This window comes from Rhincodon typus, chromosome 35 (genome assembly GCF_021869965.1).
Source record: "Rhincodon typus isolate 14 chromosome 35, sRhiTyp1.1, whole genome shotgun sequence".
Lineage (NCBI taxonomy): Eukaryota > Metazoa > Chordata > Chondrichthyes > Orectolobiformes > Rhincodontidae > Rhincodon > Rhincodon typus.
This window is the reverse complement of record NC_063366.1, coordinates 210,481-223,268: the sequence shown is the minus strand read 5'-3', so window position 1 is coordinate 223,268 and position 12,788 is coordinate 210,481. Positions and strand designations below refer to the sequence as shown.

General features: G+C 40.5%; 1 pseudogene; it reads right to left on the bottom strand.

Annotated features, from left to right (window-relative positions):
• Positions 1-1,980: 1,980 nt before the first annotated feature.
• Positions 1,981-5,703, bottom strand: LOC125486898 (annotated as a pseudogene).
• Positions 5,704-12,788: the final 7,085 nt, after the last annotated feature.

Here is a 12,788-nt window from a genome sequence, read left to right as displayed (position 1 = left end):
GGAATAGGTGGGAGGAAGGACAGGTTAGGGAGGCGAGGACAAGCTGGGCTGGATTTGGGATGCGATATGGGGAGGGGAGATTTTGAACTTGTGAAGTCCATTGATACCATTGGGCTGCAGGATTCCCATGCGGAATATGAGGTGCTGTTCCTGCAACTTTCGGGTGGCATCGTTGTGGCACTGCAGGAGGCCCAGGATGGACATGTCGTCTGAGGAATAGGAGGGGGAGTTGAAATGGTTCGCAACTGGGAAACCAAGTGGAGGCTTGGGGACTGCTTTGCGGAACACCTACGCTTGGTTCGCACTAAACAACTGCACCTCCTAGTCGTGAATCATTTCATCTGGCCTGCTGTGTTCCTCCAGCTCCACACTGTTATCTCTGGAATATTATAATGCATTTCTGACTTCTCCAATCCCGTCACAGTGACAACAATGACATCATATCCACATGTTTTAACTTGTTCCCTCAACTCATCTACCTTGTTTCAGAGATAGTAGGAACTGCAGATACTGGAGAATCTGAGATTTTCTGAAGAAGGGTCTAGGCCCGAACCGTCAGCTTTCCTGCTCCTCTGATGCTGCTTGGCCTGCTGTGTTCATCTCTAGCTCTACACCTGGTTATCTCATCTACCTTGTTCATCAGTTTTGAACATTAAAATAAACTCTCTTGTCTCTTAACTGGCCTATAATATTCATGCCTTCCTGACTCACTTGCTGTCATTTCTAAATTTGGTCATTCATCAGTCTTTGCCTAGATCCCACCCCCTGCCATAAAATCTCCCTAACAGCATTAGCAAAACTGCTGCAAGGTTGCTGGTACCATTCAGGTTCAGGTGCAACCCTTCAACATTATACAGGTCCCACCATCCACCTCAAAATGTCCCAGGAATCTAAAGCCCTCCCTCCTGCAAATTCTTTCCAGCTATGCATTCATCTGGAGTAACCTCCTATTCTTATATTCGCTTTCACGTGGCAGCAGAATGTAATCCAGTGATCACTACTTTTTGGGTTCTGTTCGTTGATGTACTTCCTAACTCCCTAAATCCTGCTCTCAGGACTTCATTCTTTTGCTACCCATGTTGTTGGTATCACTATGTACCATATATACAATATGTCTGTGTGCCTGGCCCCTTCAGAATGATCTGCTGCCATAAATCGCTGACCATACCATGCAACATCCTGGAATCTCTTTTACTGCTGCAAAAATGTCTGTGTGTTCCACAACCACTAAATCCCTGCTGTTCTTTTTCTTCCTCTTTTGTGCAGCAATACCTTTATGGTGCCATGAAGCTGGCTGCTACTGTGTTCCCCTGAACAGTTATCTGACCAACAGTATTCAAAAAGCTATGTATATTAGAAAGTGGGGTGGCTGCAGGGGGCTCCCACCCCACCTACCTTCCTCTACACTGCCTGACAATGACCCATGCCTTTCAGCCTGCTTAATCTACACCTATGGTGTGACCACATAGATTCAATGTTTCATCTTCGATCTGCAGACATATTTACTTGAGGCATAAATTTTACTACCTTGCTCTCAGTATTCTCCAAATCAGAATATATGATTTGTATTTATAGTGGCCATAAGTCTCAGTGTTATTTTGACAATAATTTCTTGAATTGCATGCCTGGTTGTTGCCACAATGACTCTATAAATTCATTGTTGGGACCATTCGTTTAAATACTTTTTCAACTGTTACTTCCCATCAAATCTTATTATCAGATTCCACATCTTTAAACACTTACTTTGTCATTCTTTGTTCAGTGATCTTGAAGAGAGCTGGAGGTTAAATAAAAATAGTTATTAAACATCCATTTCAACTGTCCATTATATGTACTGACTGCTGGGATTTCGCTCCTGCATTTAATTCTGATTTCTCTTGTCAACAAATCGTATTTCAGCACGGCCAAGAGCTCAATCCTATTTATCCAAATTAAGTATACTTTCCAAGTTTGGGTAACATGTAGGAGACTGAACTCCATTCATACGTACGATTCAATTGAATACATTCTGTCACATTGAAGGATGCAATTACAATTATTAATTAGTTTTATGAAGATTGAGAGAGGATGTTTAAGCATATTTTTAATTCCATGTCTGAATTTCTTCTGAGATACAGCATATATAAATGTATTTGTGCAAGAACTTAAAACACTGAATCATATACCCAGACTGTTCTGCAATAGTGAAAGAATCATTGTAATTAGCCTCTAAAAATTGAACATCTGTAAAATGGACGGATATGAAACATACAAAAAATAACATCCATAGCACTATAAAACTTCCCGATATAAAGAGCAGTAATATGATTGATTTCCTTCGGTTTTCTACCTCTGGGTCAGTGTGATTCTGGTTATTTCTGTTTACTCTTAGTCTGCTTCTCACTTTACTTGACAGCACAATATTCTTGATTGTCAGGGCGTTGAGCAATACAAATCAACACAAATGGTGCAAATGGCGTTAAAATGGTTTCCAGCCAGAAGTATGCAATCCATATCAGAAGGATATAGAAACTTCATTTTACATAGCATGACCATGGCAATTGATTAATCATATCCCGAGGTTCATATATAAAGTAGACCGGAATATTTTGTAAAATACTTATGGAACACACTACAGCTATGACTACGACTGCATTTTTCTCAGTACAATACTTTGTGCGCATATTTTGATAACAAATGGCAACAAATCGATCAAAGGTGAAGGCTAAAGTTAGCCAAACAGAACAATCAATAGCAACAAATAGCATGGCAAGGTTGGGACTGCAGATAGGAGTATAGTTAAGAAATGAATATGGGAAATAAGCATCCTTAATTTCAAGTAGAATTACTTCAAATATCAGGACCATCAGGTCAGCCCTTGCCATGGCCACCAGGTAACGACTGATGCATTTTGAGAGACCACATTTGCCACGTGAGAGAATTATTGTTGTTAGCAAATTGGCTGCAAAAATAAAAAGCAGAATCACTTATAAATCCATTTCTTACCAAAATTTAATTTGTATCTTGTCATTTTTGTTTTGAACCTGGTATATATGCTGAGAAATCTAAAAAATAAGACATCCATTGTGAATATTTTTGTTCATCATTGTTAGTTATTTCCGAAAGAAAAAAAGTAAAATGAATGATCTGGAGAATGTCAAGCATAGACTTATAGATTTCTAGTGGACCAAATTCTGGCTTTTCCACATTACATTAGATGAGGTTCATTCCCAGTCACATGAACAAGTTGAATGTCTGGTAAAGTAATAAGAGCAGCAGATTTGAATACTTCCTAAACTCAGTACATTCTGTTTCTCATTAATTAACAGAATTTAACAGGCACCTTTTTTCCCTCTATCCTGAAATTAACATCTGCAATAGATGTTAGGATTAAAATTTTGGATAGCGTCTGGATTCTGTAACACAATACAAATCTAAAAGTCATTCTATAGGAGCATTGGCATCTGCATGAAATTGCTGCCAATAAAAGAAACAGCAGAAATTTAACTTCCCTTCACATTTGGACATTATCAACTGACAGAAAGTTGGAAAGGGTTGTGTCATTTATTGGTCATTTTTCTTTTGTAATTTGTGCTTTAAATAATAGTGGAATGGTTCTGGCTCTCTATCATTATTACACAAAATTTATTATTTCTGGCTTCCATAAATACCATGATAAAAATGGAAGTGTAGATATTCTCATTATGTATACCATACTAACTGCGTTATTGTAGCCAAGCAGCCACTAACTGATGACTAGTCTGGCTTGAATTTTACATATGCCATGCATTATTAATTCTAAATATACATTGAAAATTGAACTGCTGTATAATCATGGCTAGTATTGTTTCAAAGATCGACTGTGTCATAAATATTGACTGAAAATCTGGGCCATTTTATGAGTCATAGAGTCATAAGAGTTCTACAGCACAGCCCTTACGCCCAAATGCTCCATGCCGACCAAAATGTCCATTCACACTAACCCCATTTCCCTGCACTTGGCCCATATCCTTCTTAACCTTTCCTATCCAAGTATTTGTCCAAAAGCCTTTTAAGTGTTGTTAATGTACCAGCCTCCATCACTTCTTCTGGCAGCTCATTCCATATGCACAACACCCTCTGTGTAAAAAACTGACCCCTCAGGTTCCCATGTATTCTTTCCCTTCTTACCTTAAACTGATGCCCTCTAGTCCTCGCAATCCCCAACCCTGGGAAAAAGAGTGAGTGCATTCACTCTATCCATAGTTCTCATGATCTTATACACTTCGATAAGATCTTCCCTTCAGCCTCCTACACTCTAAAGAAAAAAGTCCTAGCTTGTCCAACTTCTCCCAATAACTCAGTCCCTTGAGTCCTGGTAAATTTCTTCTGCACTCTTTCCAGTTTAATAACACCCTTTCTATAGCAAGGCGACCAAAACTGAACACAATACTCCAAAGTGCGGCCTCACCAACATCCTGTACAACTGCAACATAACTTCCCAACTTCTGTACTCAATGCCCTGACTGATGAAGGCCAGTGTGCTTGAAGCCTTCTTCACTGCCCTGTCTACCTGTGACTCCACTTTCATAAATATGTGCACCTGCCCTCCAAGGTCTCTCTGATCCATTACATTCCTTAAGACCCTACCTTGATTTGACTTTCCAAAATGCAACACCTCACACTTATATACATTAAACTCCATTTGCCATTTCTCAGCCCAGTTCCCAGCTGATCAAGATCCTGCTTCAATTTCTAATAACCTTCCTCACTGTCCACAACACTCCTATTTTAGTATCATCTGCAAACTTACTAATCATGCCTAGTAAATTCTTACCTAAATCATTGACATAGATAACAAACAGCAACGGGCCCAGCACCAACCCTTGAGGTATACAGGCCTCCAGTCCGACAAGCATCTTTCCAATATTACCCTCTACTTCCGACTATCAAGCCATTTGTGTATCCAAATTGCCAGCGCTCCCTGGATTCCATGCTACCTAACCTTCCAGAGCAGCCTAGCATGTGGAACCTTATCAAAAGACTTACTGAAATCCACATAGGCTATGTCTACCACCCTGACCTCATCAACCTTCCTGGTCACTTCAAAGAACTCCAACAAATTTGTGAGGCATTATCTCCCACACACAAAGCCATGCAGACTACTCCTAATCAAACCCTGTCTTTCTAAATGCATGTATATCTTCTCCCTCAGGATCTTCTCAAGTAACTTACCTACCACAGATGTTAAGCTTACTGGTCTGTAGTTCCCAGGTTTCTCTTTGCAGCCCTTCTTGAATAAGGGCACAACATTTGCTACCCTCCAGTCTTCTGGAATCTCAAACATGGCTAATATCAGCCAGGGCCTCCGTAATTTCTTCTCTAGCCTCTTGCTGGGTTCTTGGATATATCTGGTCAGGACCATGAGATTTATCCACCATCATATATTCCAATACTTCCAACACCTCCTTTACTGTGATTATGGACTGTCCTCAAGATATCGCCACCAACTTCGCTGAGTTCCCAAGTCTTCATGTCTTTCTCCATGGTAAACACAGTGGAGAAAATCAATTTTCAAATCAAATCAAATATTACACAGAAAATACATTAATTATAGCAGGAGTGATGCTGTAAAACAAGGTACAATATGATATGAATAATTATTAGAGGCTTACCAGGAACACCAACTATAGCAAGAATAGGGTAGTAGATGTTTATTACTTTTATAATCACCGGTTCAGCCATATCTAAAGATCATCAACATTGTCTGTTAGTGTTGCAGACATGCCAGCTCCAACTTATATAGAGGAGGGGAATCTCAAATTGCCCATGGGCATTGCGTGATGATTGAAATTAGTGCCAGTGTCTGAGCAAATAGTCATATTTTATGTTTCTTTTTAAGGCTATTTCTCAACAATACCTGTAATTGTAAAGGATGTGAGTTTACAAAAACCATACATTTCTCACTCTTGAATTTCTATTGTAATGTTGGTTGACATTGGATTTTGTAAACTGCAATTTGGATTTAGCAAGGGAAAACCTCTGCACATTTGCAAATCATTGACATATTAGATGTATGTAACAACAATAATATGTCTTAAGCTTTGCTTTCGAAGATATATACTTTACATGAAGTAGACTATAGCCTCAACCAAAGAACTTGTTAAATCTGACAAAGATGGCACTGCAACATTGGTTTCTCTTCTTAGATGTAGAGGCTGGGTAGAGAAGTAGAAGAGTAATAAATAATGATAAGGACAATTTGCTCCCTCACTTGTAATTTAACTTCTAAGAAGCTTAGGCATGTGCAAATCTGAAATTTCATTCATTTTTTGTGACATAACACTATAGTTATGATGTGAAATATGATATAGAGTCATACAACATGGAAACAGATTCTTCAGTCTAACCAGTCCATGCCGAACATAATCCCAAACTAAACTAGCCCCATCTGCATGCCCCTGGGCCTTATCCCTCCAAATCTTTTGTATTCATGTATCCATCCAAATGCCTTTTAAATGTTGTAATTGTATCCACATTCACCACTTCATCAGGAAGTTCATTCCACATGTGAACAATCCTCTGTTTAAAATATTTGCCTCATGTCATTTTTAAAATCTCTCTCCTCTCATCTTAAAAATGTGTCCCCAAGTCTTGAAATTCCCCACTTAGGGAACAGACAACCACCAACTCTATCTATACCTCTCATTATTTTATAAACTTCTATCAGGTCACCTCTCAACCTCCTACACTCCAGTGAAAAAAGTCCCCACCTATCCAGCCTTTCTTTATAACACAAACATTCCAAACCCAGTAACATGCTGGCAAATCTCTTCTGAACCCTCTCTAGCTCGATATCCTTCCTATAACAGGGCGACCAGAATTGGACACAGTATTCCAGAAGAGGCCTCACCAATATCCTGTTCAACCTCAACATAAATGTCCCACTCCTATACTCAAAGGACTGAGCAACGAAGGCAAGCATGCAAAACAACTTTTAAGCCATCCTGTCTATATTAGCCTGTGTATAAAATAAATGTCCATTGCTTACATTGTGTTCCTCCATGATAATCCTCAACACTGGTGCCCCACAAGGATGCATACTAAGCCCTCTACTGAGCTCTCTGTATACCCACGACTGTGTAGCCAAATTCCACATGAATGTCATCCTACAAGTTTCCTGATGACACCACTATTGTAGGCTGGATATCAAAGAATGATGAGTTGGAATTTAGGACGGAGATAGAGTGCTTGGTGTCATGGAGCAATGATAGCACTCTCTCAATTAATGCCAGCAAAACAAAAGAACTGATCATTGACTTCAGGAAGAAAGGAGGTGGACACACCCCTATCTATATCAATGGAGCTGAGGTGGAAGGGTAAAGAGTGTCAAGATCCTAAGTGTGACGATAACCAACAACAAATAACCAGGAGTCCCACATAGATGCAATGGTCAAGAAGGCACAACAACACCTTTTCTCCCTCAGGAGGCTTAAAAAATTTGACATGTCCATAAGGACCCTCACCAAATTTTACAGACGCACCATAGAAAGCATACTATCCAGGTGCGTAACAGCAACTATTCTGCCCAGCACCATGAGAAACTGCAGAAGGTTGTGCACACAGTCCAGATCATCACAGAAGCCAACCTCCCATCCATCTACACTTCTTATTGTTGCAGAAAGCCTGCCAACATCAAAGACTCCTCCGACCCTGGTAATACTTTCTTCTCACCTTAACCATCAGACAGAAGATACGGAAGCTTGAACACATGCATTAATGGGTTCAAGAACAGCTTCTTCCCTGCCCTTATTAGACTGCTGAATAGACTTCTCTAATTTCAAATCTAACATTGACCTTGCTTTTGTGCACCTTCTGTGCAGTCATAACCTTGTATGCCTCACTGTGTTTAAGCACCATATGATCTGTATATCCTTGTTTGTTATGATCTGACTGTACTGCTCGCAAAACAAAACAAAACTTTTCCCTACTTCACATGTGACAACAATTCATCATATCAAATCCTTAATTCTGTTTATAAATTGATTCATTATCACTAAGGGAAAATTCAATGGAATGGGAAAGGGGAGTAGTTCTCCCCTTGTTGGAGTAATAAGCAGCATCAAAAATCATTGTCAGTGTTGTTGCTGGAGGTTGGTAATCTTGGCTACAGTATATCTCTGCAGGAAGCCCTTGGTGTAGTGCACAAGGCACAGTGATCTTCAGCTACTTCATTTTTGAACTTCCCTCTATCATAAGGTCAGAATTTGTGATGATCACACGTGATGGCAGAACTGTAGATTTAATTAGCTACTCTTCAAATAGTGATGTGGTCTACTGGCAACTGCAGAAAGATCCAGACTTGGCTGTAGGCTTGAGCTGACAAGTGACAAGCAATGTTCGTCCCACACAATCCTCAGGTAATGAACATCACACTAAGAATGGATCTAAGCTTGATATTCAATGCCACTACCATCTTTCTACTCTATATTTACAAGAGCCTAGGGATAACCTTTGACCAGAAATTGAATTAGACTAGCCTTATAAGCACACAGTCATAACAAAAGCAGGTCAGTGGATAAGAATGTGCGACACAAAGTACCTTATATTCTCACTCCATGATGTCTGCTTACAATCTACAAGAAACCAACAAGGAGTGAGATGAAGCATTCCATGCTAACCTGGCTGAGTGCAGCTCCAACAACACTTAAGAAGCTTGACACTATGCAAATTAAATCAATCCACTTGAATGGCTTTACATACACAAATCTACTCTTTCCAACACTGGAAGGATCAACTGACACATTGTGTTCTATCTACATGGTATACTGTGGAAATATTCCTATGTGATTTAGACAGCACCTTCCAAATCTAGGACATCAGCATCAGTGGCAGCCCCTCATATTTGAGGATGACTCTTTTCCACTATCAGGCTGAATCCGTAGGTGGCTGTACAGACTGATACAACTACTGCAGGCTCTGTTACACTTGGGGCAGGTGGTGGTTACAGGAAAGGGTGGGTGGGGCATTGGTGTGACAGTGCACTTCCTTCACTATTTTCGCCTGGCTTCCATTTTTCCCCCGATGGCAAATCTGGAGGTGCTTGATGCTTCCTGGATGCTGTTCTGCCACTTTGGACGGTCTTAGGCCAGTGATTCTCAGGTATCTGTGGGAATGTTGCACTTCATCAGTGAGGCCTTGAGAGTATCACTGAAGCGCTCCCTCTGTCCACCTGAGGCTCACCTGCCATTTCAAAGCTGCAGTACAGCACCTGCTTTGGTCGTCTCGTGTCTCAAAGTCCCATCAGAGGACACAGCAAATCAAGCTGGTGCCATGGGGCTGCTTGCACATTCAAGTGATATTCTGTCCTGGTCTCTGAACTGGTCCACCCACATTGATGCATGTCAAGAAACCACAACAACGCCTCTACTTCCTCAGGAGACTAGAAATTTGGCATGTCTGTAAAGACTCTTACCAATTTTTATCAATGCACCATAGAAAGAATTCTATCTAGATAGATCACAGCTTGGTTTGGTAACTGCTCTGCTCAGGACTGTAAGAAACTACAGAGAGTTGCGTACACTGCCCAGTCTATCATTGCAAGCCATTCTCCCATCTATTGACTCCATTTATACTTCTCATTGCCTCAGGAAGGCAGCCAACATAATCAAAGACCCCTCCCACTAACATCCCCGCGCCGCCCCCCCCCCCCCCCCCCCCCCCCTCATAATCTCTTCCATCAGGCAGAAGATACAAAAGCTTAAAAACATGGGCAAACAGATTTAAAAACAGCATGGTGGTTAGCACTACAGCTTCACAGCACCAGGGACCCAGGTTCAATTCCACCCTCAGGCGACTGCCTGTGTGCAGTTTGCACATTCTCCCAGTGTCTGTGTGGGTTTCCTCCCACAATCCAAATATGTGCAGGCTAGGTGGATTGGCCATGCTAAATTGCCCGTAGTTTTCAGGGGTCTGTAAATTAGGGGGATGGGTCTGGGTGGGATGCTCCAAGGGTTGATGTGGACTTGTTGGGCTGAAGGGCCTGTTTCCACACTGTAGGGATTTAATAATAAAAAAATGCTTTTCCTCCACACCCTCCATAGTTAAACTTCTGAATTGACTTTTCAAATTTCAAATTAAGTGTTGACCCTGCTGATTGTGACATTCTCTGCAGCCGTAACATTGTATTCCTTGCTCTGTTCTATTACCCTATGCACTTTGCATGGTATGATCTGCCTGCACCGCATGCAAAACAAAAAAAAACTTTTCACTGTACCTAGGTACATGTAATAACAATAAATCAAAATCAAATGGACGATAATTCGAAGATGCCTGGCAATATGGACAAATGGTTTCTATCCTCATTTTTTTTTTAAAGTGAGTTGACACATTTTCTTAATACCATGTTAATTTGATCTGGAGACAACATATTTGCTTTTGGAAGAGTCTGAACCATCTGGGAAGCATGAGAATTGTGGACAATTTTTCGTAACAAATTATCAGTTCTTGTGTCATCTACTTCACAATCTCTGGTATCAACAGTACTTTTTATAAATGAAACACAAAATTATCAGAAATTGATGATTCGTTGAGCCCACATTTTGTAACTGTCTATGCTGTCTAGGCTGGAACAACACAGCAAGCCAGGCAGCATCTGGAGGAAAGGAGAAGTCAACGTTTTGGGCATTACCCTTCTTCAGTCTTTGCTGTGCTCTTCCAACCTCCTGTCTGTTTACACAGAATTCCAGTATCTGCAGTTTTTAATTGTCTCTTTCAATGTTGGTCGTTGCCGTAAGAAGCAGGATGCCTTATTAGGTATTCAACCTTCCAACCAGATTCTTGATAGCTGGTTGGGATGTCCAGCAATCTTTTTTTAATTAGCTTACAGATTCCCTATGCTAAGCCCTGCCCAACTGAATCAATTACATAGACATTAAGGGGAATTGGATGTGGCTTGTGCAATAATTTGGTTTGTCATTGAATTGAATTTTACTATTTAAAATGTTTGTTTTAAAATTCATCTTCTATGTGCATGGATCAGATGGTCTTTCTTTTTGCTTGACTACCTCTAGAATTCAAATTACATCATGTCCTCTGCCACATAGGAACTAGAAAGAAAAGTTTTGTTCCATTTCCTCTTAAAATTATTATTGAGTATTCATTTCTGTGTACATTCACAGCATAATCTCTGCTAAAAAGAAGTCATCTGGAATTGAAGGCCGTGATGCTCTGCAACAAAGTTATTTGAACTTGTTGTTCACCAAATGAAATGAAGGCCCATTAAGCTCAAATTTCCACTGCATGTCTATCAAAGAAATACGTGATTCTGAAAAGCAGTGCATACACTTGTATGCCTGACCATTACTAATATAGAGACCTTGGACTGTATCCCACTTTAACAGCTACTTCAAGGCATTGATCCCACAATATATGCAAAAGCCACCTTGTAAATCTTCCAACATGTGATTATTATTTTTCTTTTAGAATTCATTCATTGGACTGGTCACTGGATTTGGTATGCCAGCCTTTATCTGTAATTAACATTGACAAGGTTGTGCTGATCTGCATTCTTGAGCTGTTGCAGTCCATAAATGTAGATAGAGAAATACAACTGTTAATATCCCAGTGTGACTGGCTACAGGTAGCAAGATCAAGATTCCGACCACCCTCTGAGTGATAAAGCTTTTCCTCACATCTCCTCTAAACCTCTGTCCCTTATCTTAAATCTATAACCCCAGTCATTGATTCATCCATCAAGGGAAATATTTCTTCCTGTTTTCCCTGTCTCTGCTCCTCATAATTTTACACTTCTTAATCATGTCCCTTCTCAATCTCCTCTGATCCAAGGAAAACAACCACAGACTATCCACTTTCTCCCCATCAGTGAAGCTTTTTGGCCTAGTCAACCCTTTGGTGAATCTTCTCTGCACCTTCTCCAGTACTGGCACATCTCTTCTACAATTCAAAGAACTGCGCATAATACTCTAGCTATGATCTAGCCAAAGTTATATACAGTTCCAGCATAATCTTCTTGCTATTAAATTTTATGCCTTGCCTCATAAATGCACACATGCCATGTGCCTTCTTAAACACTTCAAGAACTTGTCCAGATATATTGAGGACCTGATGTAATTGCACACTAAGGTCCCACTGATCTTCGATGCTTCCAAAGATCATCACGTACTCCCTTGGCTTTTGTCCTTCCCAACTTTATCACGTCACATTTGCCGTCCTATGATCTAAGACTATCGTCACTCCACTCCACCATTTTTTGCAATATCTACAAACTTACTGATCAACGTTGCTCGCCGAGCTGGCTTGTTTTTGTTCAGACGTTTTGTCACCATGCTAGGTAACATCATCAGCGGAGCGTCCGGTGAAGCGATGTTATTCTACTCTGCTTGGAATTTATACCGACCGGTCCGTTATGGTAAGTAGTGTTATTTCCGGTTTTGTCCTTTATAGGTTTGTATATGGGGTCCAATTCTATATGTTTGTTGATTGCATTATGGGTTGAGAACCATACCTCTAGGAATTCCCATGCGTGTCTATGTTTGGCTTGGGCTACTATGGTTACATTGTCCCACTTAAACTGATGGCCTTCATTGTCCGAGTGTACTGATATTAACATCAGCTTTCCTGCTCCTCTGATGCTGCTTGGCCTGCTGTGTTCATCCAACTCTATACCTGGTTATCTCAGATTCTTCAGCATCGGCAATTCCTACTATCTCTAAATTTGTCGCGTCATTTTGCTGCTAGCTGATGTTCATGTATTCTGATGGCTAGTTTCTTTCCTGTCTGTCCGATGTAATGCTTGGGGCAGCCATTGC